The sequence below is a fragment of the Ptychodera flava genome, chromosome 12 (assembly GCF_041260155.1).
Source record: "Ptychodera flava strain L36383 chromosome 12, AS_Pfla_20210202, whole genome shotgun sequence".
NCBI classification, from domain to species: Eukaryota; Metazoa; Hemichordata; class Enteropneusta; family Ptychoderidae; genus Ptychodera; species Ptychodera flava.
The window spans coordinates 42,505,565-42,527,496 of record NC_091939.1 but is presented as its reverse complement, the minus strand read 5'-3'; the positions used below and the strand labels follow the sequence as shown (position 1 = coordinate 42,527,496).

At 35.7% G+C, this 21,932-nt stretch overlaps 1 long non-coding RNA gene across 1 annotated transcript; it reads left to right on the top strand.

The window, feature by feature from the left end:
* The first annotated feature begins 1,539 nt into the window (after positions 1 to 1,539).
* On the top strand, positions 1,540 to 21,695 carry LOC139145943 (uncharacterized). Its single transcript, XR_011555057.1, has 3 exons — positions 1,540 to 1,593; positions 16,701 to 16,787; positions 19,063 to 21,695. It is a non-coding gene; the product is annotated as an uncharacterized lncRNA (long non-coding RNA).
* Positions 21,696 to 21,932: the final 237 nt, after the last annotated feature.

Genomic DNA, 21,932 nt, shown 5'->3' with positions numbered 1-21,932 from the left:
AGATGATATTGGTGTCTGTCAATGTTAGCTATCCCATCATAAGTGTCAGTCCAGATGGCAGTGTTAGATCTGACTGTTGTAAGGGACTACATGTAATGTGAATATAAAGCATCACACACCCCGGCATAGCACTCCATTGGGATGATCAAAATATGATACATTGAAATTATTATGAAATCTACAATTTTGTATTTTTGGGGTAATTTTTGCCATTTTTGGATAAAAAATTTGTTTATCAAAAGCTACTTATTTGATAGCTTTGATATTTGGTATCCAGGTCCCTACGGATTAACTAAATGTAATACATTGAAACTATGATAAACTGAAATTTTGTATTTTGGTGGCTGTTTTGCCATTTTGGGTCAAAAACTTTGCTGGTTTCTATGCTATGTACATCCTTTAGTAAACACCCATTGCCTGGTCATGAGGGCTATAGCGCCCGTATATGACCCCGAGGGGCCGTGTGTTACCAGAAACACATCGCTATTCCCAAGGCCGTAGGCCGAGGGGTATTGCGATGTGTTTCTGGTAACACACGGCCACAAGGGGTAATAGACGAGTGCTATAGCCCGAAGAAAGGCCAGGCTATAGGTGTTTTATAACACACCACATGCTTATGTTGCATTGTTATATAGTTTTTATGTGTTTTGATATTTTGCACCGCAACAATCCATTGTGACAAGTTTACTGGGCGATGTTTCCACAGCGGTTTCAGTTGTACGTGGTACCACTTTCTTTCAAAAAATATGCTAAGCATACCTAACGGCATAAATAGTTACACTTTAATCTTTTCCGTCAATGAGCTGTTCAAGTTCCTATGCTGTTGGAAAATGTTGTAAAATCTGTTTTAGAGAATGTGTCGTCAACTATCCCGGACGAACATCACGTTGTAGTCACCCGCCATTGTTGCAAAGCTGCAGAGGACACTACGGTCACGTTACCGGGTACTTTTCCTTATTTAGTCAGAACTATTTCCCTAGGGAAATAGCTCTTCAAAAAAATACCTCTGACATCACTTTTGTCGATCCGGTGGAGACTAGACTTATCTATTTTCTCATCACGTGACGTATTCTGACAAATCACGACACGGAATGAGCATGTGGCGTGTTATAATTCTCTATACCATCCAAGTCTGTACTAGCTTCGGGGATATTGGCCTTGTGTTTTGTGTTTCATGTCAGAATGTCAATATACTATTATTGTATGATAGCAATACATGTTACACTACCTTAGCAATGAGTATATGATATAATATGTGATTTTGACCAGTTCACTTCATATATGCACTTGCTCTCGCTCATGAATATATGTCTTGTTCAGGTCAATATCTTGAAGTCTTGCAGTAGCTTGGCAGGGTTTATTTCATTTTATGACATTTACTAGACCAAAATTCCAAAAGAAGATGAGTTACATCCATTTGAAGATCGTAAAAGTTTGAAATTAACTTTGGCTTGATTGTTTAGTATCAAACATTGTCCTATTGTTGTTACCATAGCAACACAGTATAAACAATTGACTTCTGCATTATTAACTTCTACAGGTCCACCAGCTGTCATCATTTATTCAAAGGCACTGAGTGTATCAGGATATGACGTAAGTACTATATTATGGTATGCATTCGAGGGCTGTATCATTTACAGTGCTCATACTAGTATACCTGGGTACAATTTTTGAATTGGAATTTTATTGCACAAAATCATATGCATAAATAAATTTCATAAATTACAGACCAAACACAGGAATTGGTTGCTTATACCAGGCTATCTCTGTGTCTGCTGTTAATTCCATGGTAACTTAGATTTTTGTGGTCAAAACGATACAAATTGCAATTAACATACAGGTATGGTTTGCACTCCGGTAGTAGTGTTTTGATGTGTTGTTGTGAAACTCAAAAGTTACAAAGAAAACTGTGTATACTGTACAAATTTTCAGGTGCAAGAGTGCTTGTTTGGAAATCTGCTAATATTAGTAACTGTGTGTAGTTTTCTTCAATACTGACTTACCTCTCTGTCAGAATCGTATATATACCAAAGAGACCTTACCGGTGCATGTATATGGTAAGTCTGCGGCGTCTGTGTGTACGGTATGTTAATATGTGCGGATGTACATGTATGTCCGTCCACATCAAAAACTCCTAAACTGCAGCACCTACCATCTTAGTATTTTGTGTACAGGTGCACCCAGGGGTGGAGATGTGAATTTCTCAAAAAAATGCAAATGAGGTGAAAAAAAGGGAAAATCCTGAAAATTGCTAAAACTCTGTAACCACAGGAAAGATTTGGTTGAAACTTGATATGCAGGTTCTTTATGGTGACTTTACTTATATTTATTCAAATTGTGGTGAAATTTTGATAGTTGTATTTTAGGAGCAATTTTCCCATTTTTTGGTCAAAAAATCATTTCTCCCAAAGTACTTGTTGGATTGCTTTGAAACTTGATACACTTGATCCTTTGGTTGTCTTCTGTTTGATTCATCAAAATTATGGTGAAATTTTCATATTTGTATTTTTGGGGCTTTTTTTTGCATTCTTGGTCAAAAATATCATCTTCTCTGAATTAACTATTCTGATTGCTGTCAAATTTGTTATTCATTTACCTAGAGTGTGTCTCCACATTGTGGCGAAATTTTCATATTTGTATTTTTTTGTAAATATTTGTCCCATTTTTGGTCAAAAATCATTTTCTCTGAAATCTCTCACCTGATCACTTTGTAACTTGGTATGGATGCTCCCAGGGGAAAACTTAGTTAAGTATATTCACTGTGGCCTGCCTCATTGAACCAAATGTGAGCCAAGTTGTCACTGACGCCATGTTTTTGCATTGTGATAAAAATATGGCCTGTAGAACATACAATTCTACTGAATATCTTTGTATATCATCACAGATCTACATGTATCTGAATGTTTACAATACTTGTACGGGATTTTACATGTATCAGTGAGACAAATTCTTGTGAAAATACTCACATCTGGAATCTTGTGAACCGATGCATAGACCCTGTATCAGGCCCTGTATTTTCCACGCTGATTGAAGCTATACAGTACACAAGCGTTTCTGATTAGAAAGTGTTCAGTTACTATGGCCAGGGGTGCATCTGAGTCACAATAGGTAAACCCTCCCCACCCATTGCCCATAAAAGTGATAACCCCTGGCCCTGTCAAGATGGAAAAAATTTGAGCCGAGGCCCCCCCCCCCCCCCAATTACTTGAGTAAGTATTGATCCAATTTTGAATGGTAACACTGGTCATCTCCGGATAACGAATTCATGCAGAGAATCAGTTTTATTACCAAGAACATTTTTGTACACTGAAAACTGTTTTTTACAGGATTGAGAAAATCAAGTGACTCCCTCCCCCTGATTTTTCCAGCCCACCTCTGGCTTTAATAACTGAGTGCTTCCTTACTGAGCTTGATATAGTTAGAAATTGCATCACTGTATCATATAAATAAACCTCAGATATTATAGTTATTGGCTGGGCTGAGTAAATACTTTTTTCAAATCTGAATGAGAATACAGTCCCTTCTTGAATTTTTTTGAATTTTTTTGCATATACAGTTTAAACTGTAAACATTCAAATTTCCCAACCATGAAAAGGATCTTATCAGGAGCATACATGTACCCGGTATGCTACCTCCAAGATGTCACTCCTGCCACATCTGAAAATTTCAGATTACCCAGTTTTAGCTAAATGAGATACAATTTTAGCATTTTTAATTATTGGCACTGGAGAAAACATCGATATGGTATGCCATGCATTCATAATATTGCTGCCGACATATCTTAAATAAAGACAGGGAAAGCACTGTAGAAACTGAAACAGTGTAGAAAGTAAAACAATTGTAGACTGATAAACTTTTTTTTTCCATGTACATTTTCAGGGTGACCCCAAAATTTGCCATGGCACCATTGTAGGGAAACTTTAATACCACAGAGTCGCAGAATTTCTAATATTCCAAACTGTGTATTTTACAAAGGAAGTGATGCAGTATTAATTTCTAATGTTGCATTATTCTCCAATGCAAATGTTTTGATCTTGAGTTGTTTTCTGACAAAGAAAGAAATACATTTCTGCCAGATTTCTGTTACATATTAACACAAAAATAAGATATGTTTCAGTTTTTCTTCTTGGCCACAAATATGCATTTCCCATCACTTAATGGAAAAGTTGTGACCATGCTTCCTGTGACTAGGCCTCTATGGAAAATCTTCCAATTTAAATCATTTACTGAACTGCTAACAATTCCTGTTGAATTAAGACGACTGAATAAAGTAGCTTTGTAATTGTCAGTGAGAGTAAGATTCAGCCCATTTTGATCAATTTGACCTTTGACTGCATGCCATTTCTTATCAACTAATTTCCAATAAAGTGACTTGGTTTTGACCTCACTTTTTGTCAGACCATAATTCTCTTAAGTCTAAAATATCATAGTTTTCTTCATTTTGGATATTTGAAGTGATTATTTATTTGGGTTCACCTTGTAGCCTGTCAGCAGTCAAAAGTTTCGTGATAAAGAAGTGTTAATTTATGCTAATGTATGTAAATCACCCAATATCCTGGCTTCTTTTTCCTCCCAATTTTGAAATTTTTAAAGAATTGAACTCCAGACTCTGGCTGGGTCAAATTTTCTGAAATTTTCACATTATGTTTTTTAAATGCTATATAACAAATCATTATTTTGTTTGGCAATAACATCCTTACATTTTGAATAAGAGGCATTTTAATTTTGTTTATCATGATTTTAATCAATTTTTTGAGTGTCAGTCTTTCAACCCTTGCCATTTCACAATGATAGATTATGCCAAATAAAAGTTTTTTTCTACATACACTCTTCTTTCAAGTGAAATATTACATTTCAGAAAATAGCGTCAAGTTTTTGACTTAAATTTATTTTTATCATTAATATCACAATTGAGGTTTTTACCCCAAATATACACCCACTTCATCCTTTGAGTAAACTACTGCTAGCATACTAAACTTTAGAGTCTTTGCTTTTTGAAAATATTATATGAGGGGTTTCCTTGTCATCTTAGATGAGCCACAATCATCATATCTTTGAATAAAAATGCCCCTTTTTATAATTTCTCATATGCCTCTCCAAATAAAATTCCATAATTTACTATTTGCTTCATTATTTTATTTTATTTTATTTTATTAATAATGACTTCCACAGCCGAGGCCATTTATGGAAGACTGTTAGTAAAAATACAGATACAGAGTTAAAACATGAAGACAAGACGAACAAACTTTAACAAATACTGAGAAAACAATGTTTTAAAACATTTTTAAAACCATTTAAATTTACAGAAAATTACTTCTTTAGGTATGTGATCAAATGATGCCATTAACATAATTTTGATGCAGCCAGCATATTAGCTACTGTTGCCCTGCCTAAAAAGGACAAATTTCTAGTATTCCAGATCTTAAGTTAAGGTAGTATGCGCCTCGAAAGTGAAAGACTTAAACTTTTGCTCAAACTTTCCTGACTGAAACTTTCAACCATTCTCTTTCAAAATCAAGAATAAAAATCAGGGGTCACCATGCAAGTTTCGGTACTAGAGAAATAAATAACCCAAGGTTTACCGATATTTGAAATTCAAAATGGCTGCCATTCCTGTGTTAAATCTATGGTAAAAAATAAAATTTTTGAATTTCGAAAAACTAAGCCAGTAAAAAGTTTTCTTTCACCAAGTGCCTTAAAATGAACCCCTATAAGTGGTAGATCAGAAAAGAATTGGAAAAGTTTGAGAGTCTAAATATCTGTCCCCGAGGCGCATTCTACCTTAAGGCAATTTCTAATTTTTTCCATCACTGTTTGCCAGTTTTCTCTAGACATACTATTGTTTCCAAACCCAACCCCCAAGATCTGTAAAACCTTGTTTAAATAATCAATCTATTCCAACAAATCACTGCAGTTTTTTAAACTCTCTGCCCATAAATCTTTAGATTTCTTCTTGTTCAGCTTTGCACCTGTTGCTTTTTCATATTTGCTGAACATTTTCAAAGACTGTAATGCTTTCTATATTTATCAAGTATAAAGTTGTTTCATCTGCATAACTCTTAATTTTGTCTTCTTGTTTGTCTGGCACAATGAAACCTGCTAGCACAGTCCATAGGGACTGTGCTTGCTATACTGTCATCTTTACGAATATTTTTGGCTAACATTTCCGCTGCCATAATATACAGTAATGGTGATAAGGGGCACCCTTGTCTCACACCCTGATGAAGTTGAATACTGCAAAAAAGAAAGCCATTGCACTGAATTTTGCATGTAGTGTTGTTATAAAGAACTTTATCCACTTGATGAAGTCACTACTAAAGTTGAATTTGTCAAGGACTTGGAAAAGGAAATCTCTATTTAGCCAGTCAAAAGCTTTGTTTAGTCAAGACTTATGACAATAAGAGGTTTATAAGTAATTTTCGCATATTCTAAAATATCTCTGGTGAAGACAATATGATCACCTATCTCCGGTCTGGTGATGTATCCACACTGATCTGGGCTGCATATTTTGCCAATTACCTTCCACACCCTATTAGCAATTACTTTTGCAAGAATCTCATAGTCAACATTGAGGAGACTTATTGGTGTCCAATTATTATCTATAAAGTCTGCCTTATCTCACTTTTTATAGAGCAAAGAAACTAAACCAAGTTTCAGTCGCGACGCAGATCCTTGAGAACAATAGAATCCATTTGCCGTCGTGGGGGCACGCATACATGAACATTAAATTCAAACAGTCGGTGGCCATTTTCACATTCTAAATGTTCATGTTTGTCGTGGAATTTGGCACCTTTAAATGATTTCATTTCCCATTCTTAAGTGGCACAGTTCAAAAATAGAACATTATACTTAATTACACTGGTCAATTCAATGGTTACCTTATCAAGAACCCCCAAAAATTGGCAGGCTTGAGAGACAGCTTGCTTGTATGTGATGGGTATAATCATGTATTTACCAACCCAACAAAGCAGCAAAACCTCAGTGTCCAGATTCGAAAATGCAGTGACCTACTAACAGATTGCATTTTTGACCAAATGATTCACTTTTTTACCACATTTTGTTCCTAGGACGACTGTGCCAATACGTCGAAACAGTCCCTGTATAGAGTACACTAAGCGATGCAGCCCAAAAGCGCCCCCAACGGCCACAAGATCAACACTTACCTTACTTCTGATTTACACTCACACTTTTTTTGAAATTTAGCTCCTTTATCACCTGAATCTGACACTTACAAGATTTTTTCATCTTTGTGGCTCATAAAAAAAACAAGATTAAGCATGGAGGTAGTGGTTTTTGGCGTTTATTCAAGCATCCATGACATGAAACAAAGTCCAAATTAGAATTCAATATTATCACACAAAGGAAATTACACACATTTTTACATGTGATAATCAAAACGTGAATATAAATCTGAATACGTCACAAACATCTTTAATGTGTAAGATGTTCTTGCATTTAACTTTGTATGGCCGTACAAATAAATGTTATAAAAGCACAAGTGGAAAATACCGGTACATCCTACAAATTTTCATTAAAGGCACATTGGCTGTATCTTTTGAATTATTTTTAATATCACGATTTCAAATCAAAAGTAACTCAAGTCAAAGTTCTTCCCATAGAGTGTCCATAGAAACTTTGAAAATGTTGGTGAAGAACAAACAACTCAGATTCAGATTTTTAACCATAAAAATAATTTTTAGCTTGCAAGCCAAATATGGCTGAGCCAGGGAGGAAGCATGTGTGCTTGAAATCGATAGACCCAGTCTGTTATCCAGGACTGCTAAAGTAACATTTTAGACGTAATATGACTTGATTACAGAGACTCCGAAGCACATTTTTAAAAATTTGAATAAGGTATAGTGCTAATGGCCCTTTTAAACGATCAAACAATTTTGATATGATATTAAAAACTAAATGAACAATTTCTGCATTAACAACAAATGGATATGTAAAAAATAAACTTATTCATTAGAAAACATTTCGCTTGTGTCAACATGATAACTTTACTTATATGTAAAAGACTAAAAATCAAATAACTGCATGGATACAAGTCGAACTCATTTGTCTTGAAATTATATACAAATGAAGGTAACTGTTAATTGGTTGTTTCAATTTTCTTGGGTAAACTCTATCTTGTCAAATCACTATTCTGGTACAATGCCATGCAGTCAGTCAACAGATCAAATTATATGCATGCTTCATTCTGTAAGCCAGAAAAAGGAAAAACATTTAACAATCACATGGTAGCCTATGATAAAATTTGTAAGTAAAAAAAACAATGACAACATTTAGGAAAGATTTTCTACGTAGTCTACTCTTTAAATAAAAACTATGTAATATTGCTATATTAATGTAGACACAGTAACAACAGGCGAAGGTCTGCAAAGAAATAAAGATGTTCAGGCCAAGGAAAATAACAAATTTGTTTCTCATCCTTGACATATTGCAAAAATGATGCGGTGACGCGGGTTTTTTCCTCCAAATTTTTTCTTATTCTTCAACCAACAGGAACGTGCAAAACATGAAAACACATAGGAATGCACGTACAGATAAATGCACAGCAGTGTTGCTTTACTATTTTTGTATAGCAACAGTTCTGTGGTTTGATTTTAGTGCAGCAATGCACAGTTACGACAGCTTAATGTAACAGTGACATATGTGTACAGCTTTGAATGGAATGCTAGTGTCAGTTATTTTGTTTACAGTTCTTTCTATACAGCACTGGTTATGCATTATCGTTGCATATTTTTGCATTTATTTTTTTTCATTTTGTTTCCTCATGAGCAGAAAAAAAATGATTAGGAACAAACTTTTTACTTTTCTTGGCCTTTGTCATTTTAGTTAAGTTGTGAACTAATTGATAACTTGATATACTGCTGATGCAAGAAGAGTCATACACTCCCTACTACTTCCTTTGCAAGTTTTCACCTGTCCTATCCAAAAAATGACAGGTTTGATCAACTTTTACGACAAATACTGACCGATTCTAGGAATCTGCTTGCATGGAAATTGGATAGGTATAATGACACTCTTGTGCAGTCTTCTTCATTGTAATGCCTGTAACAGAGAACAATGATATAAAGATGTTAAATACACAAAACATGCATGTATATACTGAACGTTAAAATTAAAGGCTGGGCTCCATCCTCTAGGGTATTATTTTTTATTCTACAGTAACTTTGCAGTAATATGGAATAACAAGGAAGCTTCCATTGTAAAAATGTATGCACGGCTCAATTTGTCAGATTCCATTGACAGACATCACTGCTAACATGAAACTTGCTTTTTAAACACACAACTGTGTCACATAATTTATTGGCAATATTTCAACTGTTCTGAAAATTTGTTGATATACAGGACATATTCTGTAATAACTGAACTAAAGTGACTGACAATATTGTTAGTCAATAGACAGTCAAACTTTGGATAGAGTCACTTATGGACATACCGGTATGTCACAAACCATTTTCACCATCATCATCATCATCATTCATATCCTCTGAGCATAAGCTTTCCTCCTCTTCATCAGATATGATTTTCTGGCAATGATCAATCATTTCTACCAACTGTAGTCTTTCATCCTCATTCAATTCATCAACAATGGCATTATCAAGACATTTTGCTACAATATCATCTTCATCATCTATATCAAGTTCATCAAGGTCAGACTCAATCTCCTCCTTTACATCAGGTCTATTCACACAGTTCTTACACCTACAGCCAATCTGATAATATTGATTATTTGTTTACATTTGCATGTACATGTCGACACTTTGACTTTTGGCATCCACATCACTTTCTAAGTCTTTGCACATACGCCTGCACTTTTTCCATATTTTCCCTTGTACCCCATACTACATCAAGCTTTCCACTTTCAATTTTCCATCCCCAATCAGTCAGTGGCTGTAAAGTAACCTTATTCTTATCTGCTTGTGACCACCTCCACCAATGATACTCTAAAGCCATATCTGATGGCGTTAAGCCATCTTCTTAGTCATCTCTAGCCCATTGTATTTCACATATATGGGATGGAAACTGTAATATGCAGCACCAGTGGACTTAGCAGTACTACTGGCATTCTCAAAACTGGAGAATAGCTCCTCTGGTGTTCTTACCTGGAAAGTAACTGTATGCTTTTGGAAGTATACAGAACCAATTAGTCTATATAATGCCAGAAGCACCTCAGTTTTAACTGTGTTTGTATCTGTGTTACTCAGACTACCTGGTCTACCCTCACCTGATATAAAGTGTGCATTGGTGTAGAAAGCATTTCAAAATGCCTTCTTTCCACACCCACGAAAGTACGACACATAATCACAACCATTGGCAATATACAACATTTGCAACACTTTGTTCAACTTTGGAATTCGTTGCAGATTTACATCAATGATTCACACAAAGTATTTATATCAAGGTACAAGTTATCACATGCCTTAGCCCTAAGTTGTACATATACCTGCTGCTGTTGGTTAATGATATGGGCAAACCAACCAAGAATGTGTCAGTATTGGGACTGTATATCAGCACATACCGACAGTCAGTCCTGGCACAATACAACCATACTCTACTATCTCCCTCCTCATGATTACTACGATAATAATCATATTTCTCTACCCAAATTACATCACCTTGATGGGATTTGTATGCTTCATCAGACTTGCCTCCATCAAAACCACCAGCAAGTACTACAGCTTGACCTGTCAAGTCCATGCTGAGGAAAGTTTCTGATATCAAATTGATGCATCCTTTTCTGTACACATTGTCTGATGAATTTTTGCAAGCTACTTGGTAAGCAGCTTTCACATGTCAGAATTTGATACTCATCTTCATCAGTGCTGGCAAGAGTATCTCGCCGCAATCTTTCAATCTCTTTTGGCTTCACACCATTTCTTTCAGCATGATCAAACACTATGTGACTTCAACTGCTCCATACATATTTATATATTGTATTACCCACCGTTTGAACAGAAATTCTATATTGTCATAAAATGTTTTATGGTATTCAACTGAGTTAGTATTGATCATGAACATCCCTCCTAAAATGACACACAGATCTCTGCTTACCTTAGCGGTTTTTGGCAGCTCTGTATCAAAGCTACCCTAAGCCTTGTACTTTGCCCGAAGTACTTGAGTCATGTTTGACTTTATCCCCTTTTCTTGAAGGCCCATCGCGTTACACATTGCCACAAGTAAGGCCACAAACCATCCAAGCTCAACCTAGGGCAGCCACCTGTTGGTTACTAGCCTTGCGAAAGCCAATTGTTGCTGAAGACATGAAATAACAAGTTTCTGATCTTTTATTTCTCTGTACTGTTTTGATACAGTTACCTTGGTTTTTGCAAAAGTATTTATGTTCTTTTTCTTTCTGAGCTGTACATGTGTAAAAGAGCCAGTATGCAAATAAACTGCTTTCACATAATCCTCCATGGCTACAATGCCAAGAACACGCACAGCCATATCTTGGTGTTGCTGCTGTGTCAATTGCCTTTCTTCCTGAAAACAGATGTTTCAGTGACTTACCTGTCTCATTGAAGAAAGATGTGACTAGCTTCTCGTGATACTTTTTTACATTTGCCTAATCGTTGACAATACTAGTGGGTCTGACAACTGAAACCGACCCATCTTTTCCTTCAGGATACAGCTGTGATTTCAAATTCTTGAGAATTCAGGCACGAAATGGCAAGTAGTGTATAAATCGGCATAATGCTTTCTGAAATGTTGAGTGTAGCACTGATTTGACATCCCTGTTGATGCACATTTCATGTGCCTCATCAAGTTATACTGAGGACATTTCCTTACCTGATGTACTCACAGCAAAGGCACCATCAACAAAATGCTTGTGTAATGACTGTGGCAACATCATAAGCTCACACAAGTGATGACGTACAATCATGGTCCTATCCATTGCATGAGGGGGTCACATTTCCATAAGACTAGCCACTGTCAGATTCCAATTTCTCCCCCTCACTCCTAGATACAAACCAACGTATGCCATCATGTCAACGTTTATGAATCTGGACCACATATTGAATCTGTGACTGATTGGCTACAAATCTAGTAAATCCATCACGTGAGTTATTAAACAGTCTCTTTCATTCTCCAGATTAAAAGCAGCTGCTAGTTTACCTGTATCAGTTATCTGGAGATTGTCTCTGATATTTATCATTTGACTACTTTGGCTATTTTCAGGGCAGTCTTTGAGAAACAGCTCATACTGATACCTGTACATTGCTTCCCACATTTACAGTAGGAATTGATGTGTCAGACGTATACCTTTATTGATATCACCAAATTCATATTTGCCAATGGTATTGACAAAAGTCTACTCTGTGTCTGATGTAGTGGTACTATGTACAACATCTAAAAAAAAGATTCCCAAATTATTTATGCCTAACAATGACTTACCATCAATAAGTTGTTGCTGTGAGCTAAGGAGATGGTCTGACTGGTTTAATTTTAGCACATTTATTGCCAGCAAGTTGTTCAATGACTTACATTTGTCACCATTGGCTGACACTTTCACCAGAAAGCCATTTACTTGTACAAATACATTTACAATTCTTCTCAAGGCAAATGATGACATCATGATTTCCAAAGTGCTAACTGGTTAAAATTCTGTATGACTACTTCAATTCTATGTAATAAACTCATGAATGGGCCACAATCTTTGTCAAGGAAAGGGGAAAAGGCCACTTCCGTTAGGGTTTCCAAGTATTCAACATTTTTATACAGGAGTGTACTCACGTGATGTCTCAGCTTTCTTACAATTAAAGTCTCAGTTTCCTGTAAGCTGCCACTCACACTCTCATCACTTCCTGGTTTACAAGTTTTCAATGTATGATTGAAATGTGCAGCAACTGCCCTGTAAAAGCTGCTGCTATCTGGTTGACAATTCAAGCCCCTGTAGTTGTAACTCTTGAAATTTGTTGACCAGAAAAAAGGCTTTCTATTTTCTGTGGTTTTCTTTTCATTCTACAAATTTAAAGGATATAGTCCTTTCCTACTGAAAAATTGGACAATTAAATTTGAATTTTAACCGTTGTTTTGATTTCCCGCCATTTTTAAAATCTGGTAATATTACTAAGAAAGCAAGCACATGATGTCCCAGTGGAAAACATTCAGCACTATGCATTATATTTAACTACTCTGTTGTTTCTTGGAAGATTCCAATGCATATATGCAAGACGTAAAGTGTTTTTGCTTTATTTGCTTGAGGGCGCCATTTTATATTTGGGCAAACGTTTATTATTTATCTTGCTCAAAATTGCACATGTAGTCCCAGTGGACAGTTTATTCTACCTGTATAAACACCCCTCAATGAGTACATTCCCATGAACTTGTTTTAGTTTGAAAGTAAAATCATGAAAATAATGCTAAAAAGATACAGCTATTGGGCCTTTAATTACTTTAAACCATACACCCTCTTTTGAATCAAGTGACTCTCCATGGAATCAGGTGTATTCACTTTCATCATTTTTTACACTGTCTGGAAGAGCACTAACAGCCTGAATTGATGTTCCATGAAAGCTTCTTCCCTGTTGCTCAGATGTGACTGCAGCACATACAGTAACTACTCAGCTTATCAATATCATTCACTGAAAGGGTTACAGACGATTCCTTTGCCCATTCCATGCCTTCCTCTATCCTACCTGTACATATTTTGGTGACATGCCTCTGATGCTTGCTAATTTATGTAAAATTTCCATGCACTCCCTGCTGGAGTTTGTGAATTTGTCCATGTGTACCACATCCCAAAGTATAAGGTGACAGGAATAATAGCACTGCTCATTGCATGTAATTAGTATGCAGGAAATGATGAAAAGTCTTCTTAAGATGCGAGTCCTATTAACATGTTCAAAACCCTACAAACCTGCCACAAAATGTTCATCCCACTTGAAGTTACCATTCTGAAAAAACTGCTTTTCCTCACCATCCTAAATCCAGTCTCATTACAAAATTCCACAGCACTGGGTCAACACTTCGCACTTCCGTCAAAAAGGCAACACTGTCCAACAACATGTCTTTGCCTCTGGCTATTTGACCTTCACATATTCTGAAAGTTTGACTTTCAATTTTGCTAAAACGCAATTTAAACTAAAAATTGTCATGGTCTGATGACACTAGCTGGTCCATTGTCTCTCTAAGACCTGATAGATGCTATCTTCTTGTCATTTGTACTTACCTGCATACCGGGTATTCTGCATAAACCACATGCAGACACGAGTACTCTTCCAAGTCTGTCCCCAATCTATACGCTAGTATCAAGTGACCTATTGCTACTTACATGTGTTTTCATACGTGGTTTAATGCCAGATTTATGCAACCCAGTAACCATTTTTGAGACTTTTTAACATTGTGAACCTGCTCAACAGAGAGGTCAACTTGAAGCTGTTTTGTCATTGAAGTCACAAAGTGTAGATATTTGTTGTACAACTCTGACAACAAAGTCACCTTATCATGTAACAAAGTGTCACCTCCGTGCACACAAACTGTGCCACCACCGCACATACTGTATTATTTGTAATAATGTAAATTATTTATTGAAGACAGCTATAAATATTTCCCATTGTTATTAAAGCATTCCATCAAAAATTGACAAGCATTTTTGCTCTAGATGTTTGAAACTTCTGCCATAACAATTAGCGACTGTGTAGGTTAAACCAGTCACCATACAGGCAGAGTTTTACTGCAGAATTTTTGAAGTCTTGGTGGATGTACTGATTCAATTTTTCACGATTTCATAACACATTGATGACAAAACACGTTATTGTTGATGGTTTGGTAATTGTCTAGGACGGTTTTGAAAAGAATCGGTAATAATATAAATAGCAAGTTGCTGGAGTTACTTTGACAGGCTGTAAACCAGTAGGTCGATGTTATACATACAAAAATTATGCATTCATACAATTATCAACGTCGTCTGCTATCCATACTTCGTAAATTAGATCGCCAGATCAAATGATGTTGGGGAATTTCAACAATTTCTAACCCATATTACTTTAATACCAGACTTTACTGATCGATTCGCCATGACCTGTCGTGCAACCTGTGCAGAAAAGATGCACAGTTCCAATTAACTGCCAAATTGCGGAACTTCGTCGCAAACTGTTTCTGGCTATTTGACAGTTCCACTGAATTAGAGCAAGTGTTAAATGTTTCAATAAGGTCAGACCTTAATGCCAGAAGCATTTATAGAATTCCACTGAAAGGCCGCCAGAACCTGGTGACTTATTTTTGGCCATTGTCTTTTAAGCATTGAGAGCTTCTTCCTGTGTAATTTGACCTTCATAACTCTATCTTGAGTACTTAAAGCAATGTTAGTTTTATCTATTAATTCCTCCTGTAGTATGGTGTCAACATTTCTTTTTTGTACAGATCTTCATAAACTTCAGCTTGTATATCTACGGTACCGCACGTACGGTACAATAAATTACCCACAATACTCTTTGACTTGTATCCTTGAAGGTTACTTTTCTAAAAACTTTTTCAGTTCTGCATGTAAGCACTAGTGTGCAGCATCAGAATAATTTTTAAATGATATCTAGTAAAAGTATGTTTAGATATTTCAGTGAAAGTTTGAAAATAACCACTAAACAACCATAAAAATCACATTCTGCAGGTACTACAAATGCCATACTTTTTAGGCAGTAAGTTATGGCGAACTGAAGGGGTCATTCTCTGAGAAAACTTAGCACGCAAATTTATTTTGTCACTTCCATTGCAAAAAATCAATATCCTTTTTCATAAAACAGGTGCAACTAGTCTCCCTACTTTCCATCACATTATTCTGTATAGCTGAGGACATAATCTCTGGCGAATTTCACAAAATTGCTATCTCTTCTCTCAATTATGCATAATTTTCCAAATTATTTAAAATGAGAATTGAGAAGAATGGTGTGCATAAAAGTACGTTTTCAAAATTTTGATAAATAGTCTGTGAATTTGTCTACACATGGGAGACATAGTAGACTTCACTCAGGTATCTCCGAGGATACAAATCGCAATGAATTATGGGAAATCTACAGTACTGTGTACCGTAGTATAAATTCTATATCAGAGACAATTTTGCCATTCTTGTCTCTAACCTCCTTGAATAGTTTTTCTTTACCTCTCTGTTTTTCTAGATTTAGGAAATATTTTGAAGACTTCTGCCCTTATTCAACCCATGATTGAATTTTCTGTCTTTGTATTTGAGCTAATTCATATGATTTTAACTGGTTTTTAACCTCTTCAATATCACTTGAGTGTGATTGATCTGTTGTCATCATCATATTTGCAGCCATTTTCTCAGCAAATTTTGATGTTTCTTATTAATTCTGTTTCTCTGTAAACTATATTTAATGCCCAATTTTCAAAGTTTATCCCGGCCTTTGTCGCACCAAAATGAAATGTCATCATTAAGTGGTAATACTACTGTTTACGTTTGAAAATAAATGGCGCCCCCGTGCAATAGCATTAAGGAATTCCCAATCGTCTCCAGTTTGACAAGTATTGTTTAAACCCCCGTGCTGACTTAATCCAAAAATCTAGCAACATATTTATATTAATGATTGCAATTTCAAAAGAAGACAAAAGACAGAACTGCTTCTAATCTTCTTCACACCTCAGTTAATCCTGAGCCTGGGCCTTTTCGAGCCGGGGTATAAGCAATTATTATTGTCATCAATTTAAAAATGTTGCCTCTTTCTGTTTTATTTCAGTTACTGGATGGACCCTTGTTTGAATTGACAATGGATAGCAGATTTTATCGTTTTAGAAACTGTTTCTTGCTTCTTTGACTTATCCAGGTAAGTGACTGAATATTTCAAAATTGCAGACATGCACTTCAAGATCAGTGTTCTATATTTTAAAGGACCAGTAGCTGTAATGGATGATGGCTTTTTACTGGCATTTGTTTTTGTTCATCAATAGCAAGTTCATACACTGCTTCCCAAGGCATTCAAACTCATGCAATTTTGCTGGTCAATGCAGAGCTTATATGCAAAATACATTTATAACTTATTGTTTTCATAGTTTAATTTTAATCCAGACCAGAATTCACTTGTCAACAGTAACAAGGCAGTTTACTCAGCACAGTCTGAATTCACAAGCTGAATACTGTGTTTCAATGTGCTTTGGGGAGTAACACAATAACTTGCTACAGACATGCTGGCCGTATAAAACAAAGTTTGTGAAAAAATAATCTACCAGCATAGTGACTTGAATTCTCTCTATGACATTGCTGTTCACTTCCTTGTTTTCTTACCCTGGGCTGTATAACAATGGTAAGTTCATCGTTTAAAAGGCAGAACCTGTGATGAACTTTTCATATCTTTTAAAGAGTACACTGTTTCCATAGAAAACACTAAAAAACAACTTGAATGTAATCTTTGTCAGTGTTAATAGGTTTGAGTAGCCATACTCTAGTATACTGTGGAAGTTGGTGTTTTGTATAGTTTTCATAGACTTGACTGGCAATCAGATGTATGTCAAGAAAGCTTGGAGAGTAGCTTTTTATTCTGCATTAAGGCAGAATGTGCCTTGGGAACTGATATTTAAACTCTCAAAATTTTACAATATTCTTTTGGTCAACCACTTGTGGAGGCTTATTTTGAAGCTTATAGAGTAAATAAAGTTTTCACCCGTTTTCTTGAAGTCAGGAATTTTATTACACCCCCAAGATAATACAGGGATGGCGACCATTTTGAATTTCAAAACTAGTAAAAATTGGGTATTTTTTTGTCTCTAAGCGACCCTCCAATTTTTTACTCTTGATTTTGAAAGAGAATGGTTGAAAGTTTGCTTGAGTAAAGTTTGAGCAAAAGTTGAAGTCTCTTACTTTCACGGCACAAACTACCTCAATTGAATTTAAGCTGTTTTTCCATGGTCTTTATACACTGCTGGTTCAATCTAGTTAAACATGAACTTCCCCTATAAAAGCTGGATTATTGTAAATCTATGCAAATAAATGTAAATCGGACGTGCCGTGTTTGGTCCCATAATCCCATAATTTTGCCATGTTTCAGGCATTCATTGTCATTGAATCTTGCATATGATGTCTGTGAATATATAGCAACTAAACTTGAGTCGAAAATAAACAGTAAAAATGTCAGTTTGTTGTCGGAGAATGCATATGTTTCAAAATGTGTTCCCTGTATGACCATTTGAGCCCTCTTTGCATATGTCATTAAAGTGCCCATCATGATTATTCAAATTTATCAAACGGTCAAAGCAATGCTTATGAGAATTCAAAAACTCCCACTCAGTGTATGCAAGTGGCTGCATCATCATTAATCCCCCTATTGTGTGCCCACGGTCCTGTAACTTTCCGTTTAAGGGCAATAATAATAATAATAATAATAATGGGTTCTTATATAGCGCACATATCCACAAGTACATGTGATCAAGGCGCTTTACAATTATTATTACCCCTGGTCACATAACCTAATATAATACCACTCAACTCCCTGGGGAAGCAAACAACAGCTCACATGTGCAGCCAATCAGCGCAGCAGAGCTAAACGCACACATAACAACCTCTGTCCTACCAGGTACCCATCACTCCTGGGTGGGGAGAAGCAGTGAGGAATAAAGTGCCATGCTCAAGGACACAACACGATAGCCAAGCCAGGGCTCCAACTCGCCATCCTGTGATAGTGAGTTCACTGTGCTAGCCACTGACCCATGCATTCCTCCTTGTGGTATCTGATGTTTTCACTTTTATTATTATAGTTTCTTGGTGATGAGATGGTGAAAGACAAAAACCTGGCTTGTAAGGGTGGAACTGAATTGAGGCACAAAACCATTATATGGAAAATACACATCCTGTAATATATTGAAACTGCTATGACTTTTTGGTTAAATCAAACTTTAGTGTCCTTGAAAGGTGACAAATTCATCAGACTTTTTGCTTTTTGAGCATTTTGAAATGTAAAAGGGAGTGCAAACAATATCAGACAATGAGGGCGATATTAAAGGGTGATATTACTTGATCAGATATAATGTAAGTATATGACATACTTTGTGAGAGCAAACGCCTGATATCTTATGTTTTCACTTTTGTTATTATTTCTTGGTGATGAGATGGTGAAAGACAAAAACCTGGCTTGTAAGTTTGTAATTGCCAAGATACCAGAAGATGCTTCTGTCACAGAGCAAATGATCCTGTTGGCTATCATCCAACCATGGTGTGATGTGACTCTACCAGAAGGAATGGCTATTTTCCAACCATGGTGTGAAGAGACTCTTTGGCTACAAGTCTTCCTCTACATATCAGATTTTGACATTAGAAATGTACAATGGAATAATGGACTGTAATCATGAACAAAACAACTACCAGTTAAGGTATATACAATATATGTGCAGTATATCTAAAGTATAATAATGTGCAATTTTTACCAGTTTTGATTTAGTGTGTGTCAGATGTAATGTCCAGTTGCATGTCAGGAAATAAGTGTCGGTCTAATAGCCACTGATATTTGAAAAAATTCATATGAGTGAAAGTGTGTTTTCAAAATCTAAGGCATGTTTTTCAAATGTATGTTTGTTTATAGTGAATTTACTTTTCATGAAAAGTGAACAACCGAAGATTTTCATCAATGATGTATTATAAGTGATTCCTCAATTCTCACCAAATATTATACAATATGATCAAACTCACAAGTATTGAAATTTATTCTGATATTCCACGTAGATCTCGGAGTAAATAAACAGTTGCATATAAAAGGCATATTTAACACATAAGCCCACTGATTATGTTTGTAAGCCTTAAAATGATTTGATAGTTAAAACGCTTCAAGATTTTGTGACAGATCAGTAAAATTAGAATTTCCGCCTTTCTGACGTTAGACTGGCAATACTACATTGAACCACAGACAAACAGTTCTCCTTGTCTGTCATTGAACATCTTGGCTGTGCAAAGCAGAACACCATAATTCCAGTAATGTGACAGCTGGTGTGAGTCATTTGAACTGTCTTTCCATAGTATTTATTACGATGTACTCTGTCAATATTGCATGCTGATGCAGATACCATATTGAGGTTATGACATCATACTGATTGTTGAATTCCAGTTTGAGAATTAATCCAGAGTATTGTCATTTGTAGATTATTTTAATCAAACTACATGATCTATATCTATTATCATTATTTTATTTGACATGTCTTCTTTGAAAGTATAAGCTAACACTGATCTATAGTGAATTATTTTATCTGCTTAGAGTCAATTAAGATGGCTGTTAAAATTTTTTTTTTGTCGCTCCGTTACTGCTTGACAGCTAAGTTTCTCTGATGAAGCATCAGAGTTATTCACATCATCACTTTAGATCAAAATGAATATACGGTATTGTTGACTCTGAAACTTCATGCAACACATCTTACAAAATCAGCAAGTGTTGCCTTTAGCTTGTTATGATTTGAGCAGAAATTGTAGAGTGTGAATTTATCAGATAGTTATCACTTTCATCAAAATAGTGAAGTAAGAACCTGATGGAGTTGTTATAATTTACTGCTGGACAGGGATTTCAGAAGAATTGACGGGTGGGTTCACTTAATAAATCAAAAGCTACAAAGAAGATTTACTCAAAATTGTCAGGATTTAAAGAGGATTGGGAGATGTACAAATACCTTTCCCTGCATAATATGGTGTTTGGCAAAACAGTTTTGATGAAATTAGTTCTATTGCAATTAATACACAACATATCTCGTCAGTGCTACAAAGATTTTCTCAGTTAAATTTATCCCAATTTGATTGAATTCATGTTATGTGTTGGGACTAGCAGCTTGAGTATTTGTACAATGATGTGACATAATCAGAAGTATTAATAGTTCAAGTCTGCATCACTTTAATGCAACCGTACCACATGTAGCTGAAGTGTATATAATGATGTAATTGTGTTTTGAAATGTGACACAGAGATGAACTGTTACGTTTTACAATTTACACATGACAAACCAAACTTTCCTGTTTTCCAATTTAAGATGGCTCCTGCCTTTGATTAGCCAGCCCTAACCTTACCATAATAACTGAATACTTCCTTAAAACTAACAATTAGTCAAATCAGACGTCAGAGAGTCAGCAAAAATGCTTTTCAATGGACATGTTTCCTCACAGTGTGGTATTGGTTTCCCATACATTTCAATGTGCCCTAAAGTGTATTCAAGTTAAGTCTAGAATTCAAGTGTCAGCAATAACATTGAATTTTACACATACAGGAACTGTATTGCAAGCCAGGCAAGCTAAATAGTTGACGTTGCAACATGCTTTGAAGAGAAGAACAAGAACGTGCAATTGACATTCACCACAAAAATAATGAAAAAATAATCATCAAAAGTTAATGTAGAATGCGCCTCTGGGACAGATATTCAGACTCCGAAATCGTTTCAATACATTTCGGTCTAGCACTTGTCAGGGCTTATTTTAAAGGTCATGATGTCAGAAAAATTGTCAGCATCTTAGTTTTTTGAAAAATACAAATTTTATTTTCCCACAAAGTTAAGACAGGGATTGCAACCATTTGGAATATTGAGTACTGGTAAACATTGATCAGGTAATGTGTTTTTCTTGGGTCAAGCTTTGCATGATGACACCTGATATTTTTAATCATGATTTGGTAAGAGAATGGTTGAAATTTTCATTTAAGAAAGTTTGAGCATTGGTTTGTCTTTCATTTTTGAGGCGCATACTACATTGTACCTTAAGAACTACTTACCCTTTCATGCATTGAGTTGTAATCTATTATGCGCATGCTTGTGGCTGCTCAGTGAACTCTTGAGGACAAGATCAATTCTTCATAGACAGAAGTCAACATGGTGCTAATTTGTTCAACCTAAATGCAATAAAGTTTAATAAATGCAAAGAATCATGGTCACTGGAGATGTTTCCTGTCAGTGTGGTGATGTTTCCTGTCAGTGTGGTGGTGACTGTGAAAGAATATGCTGTTGGCTTCTACACAT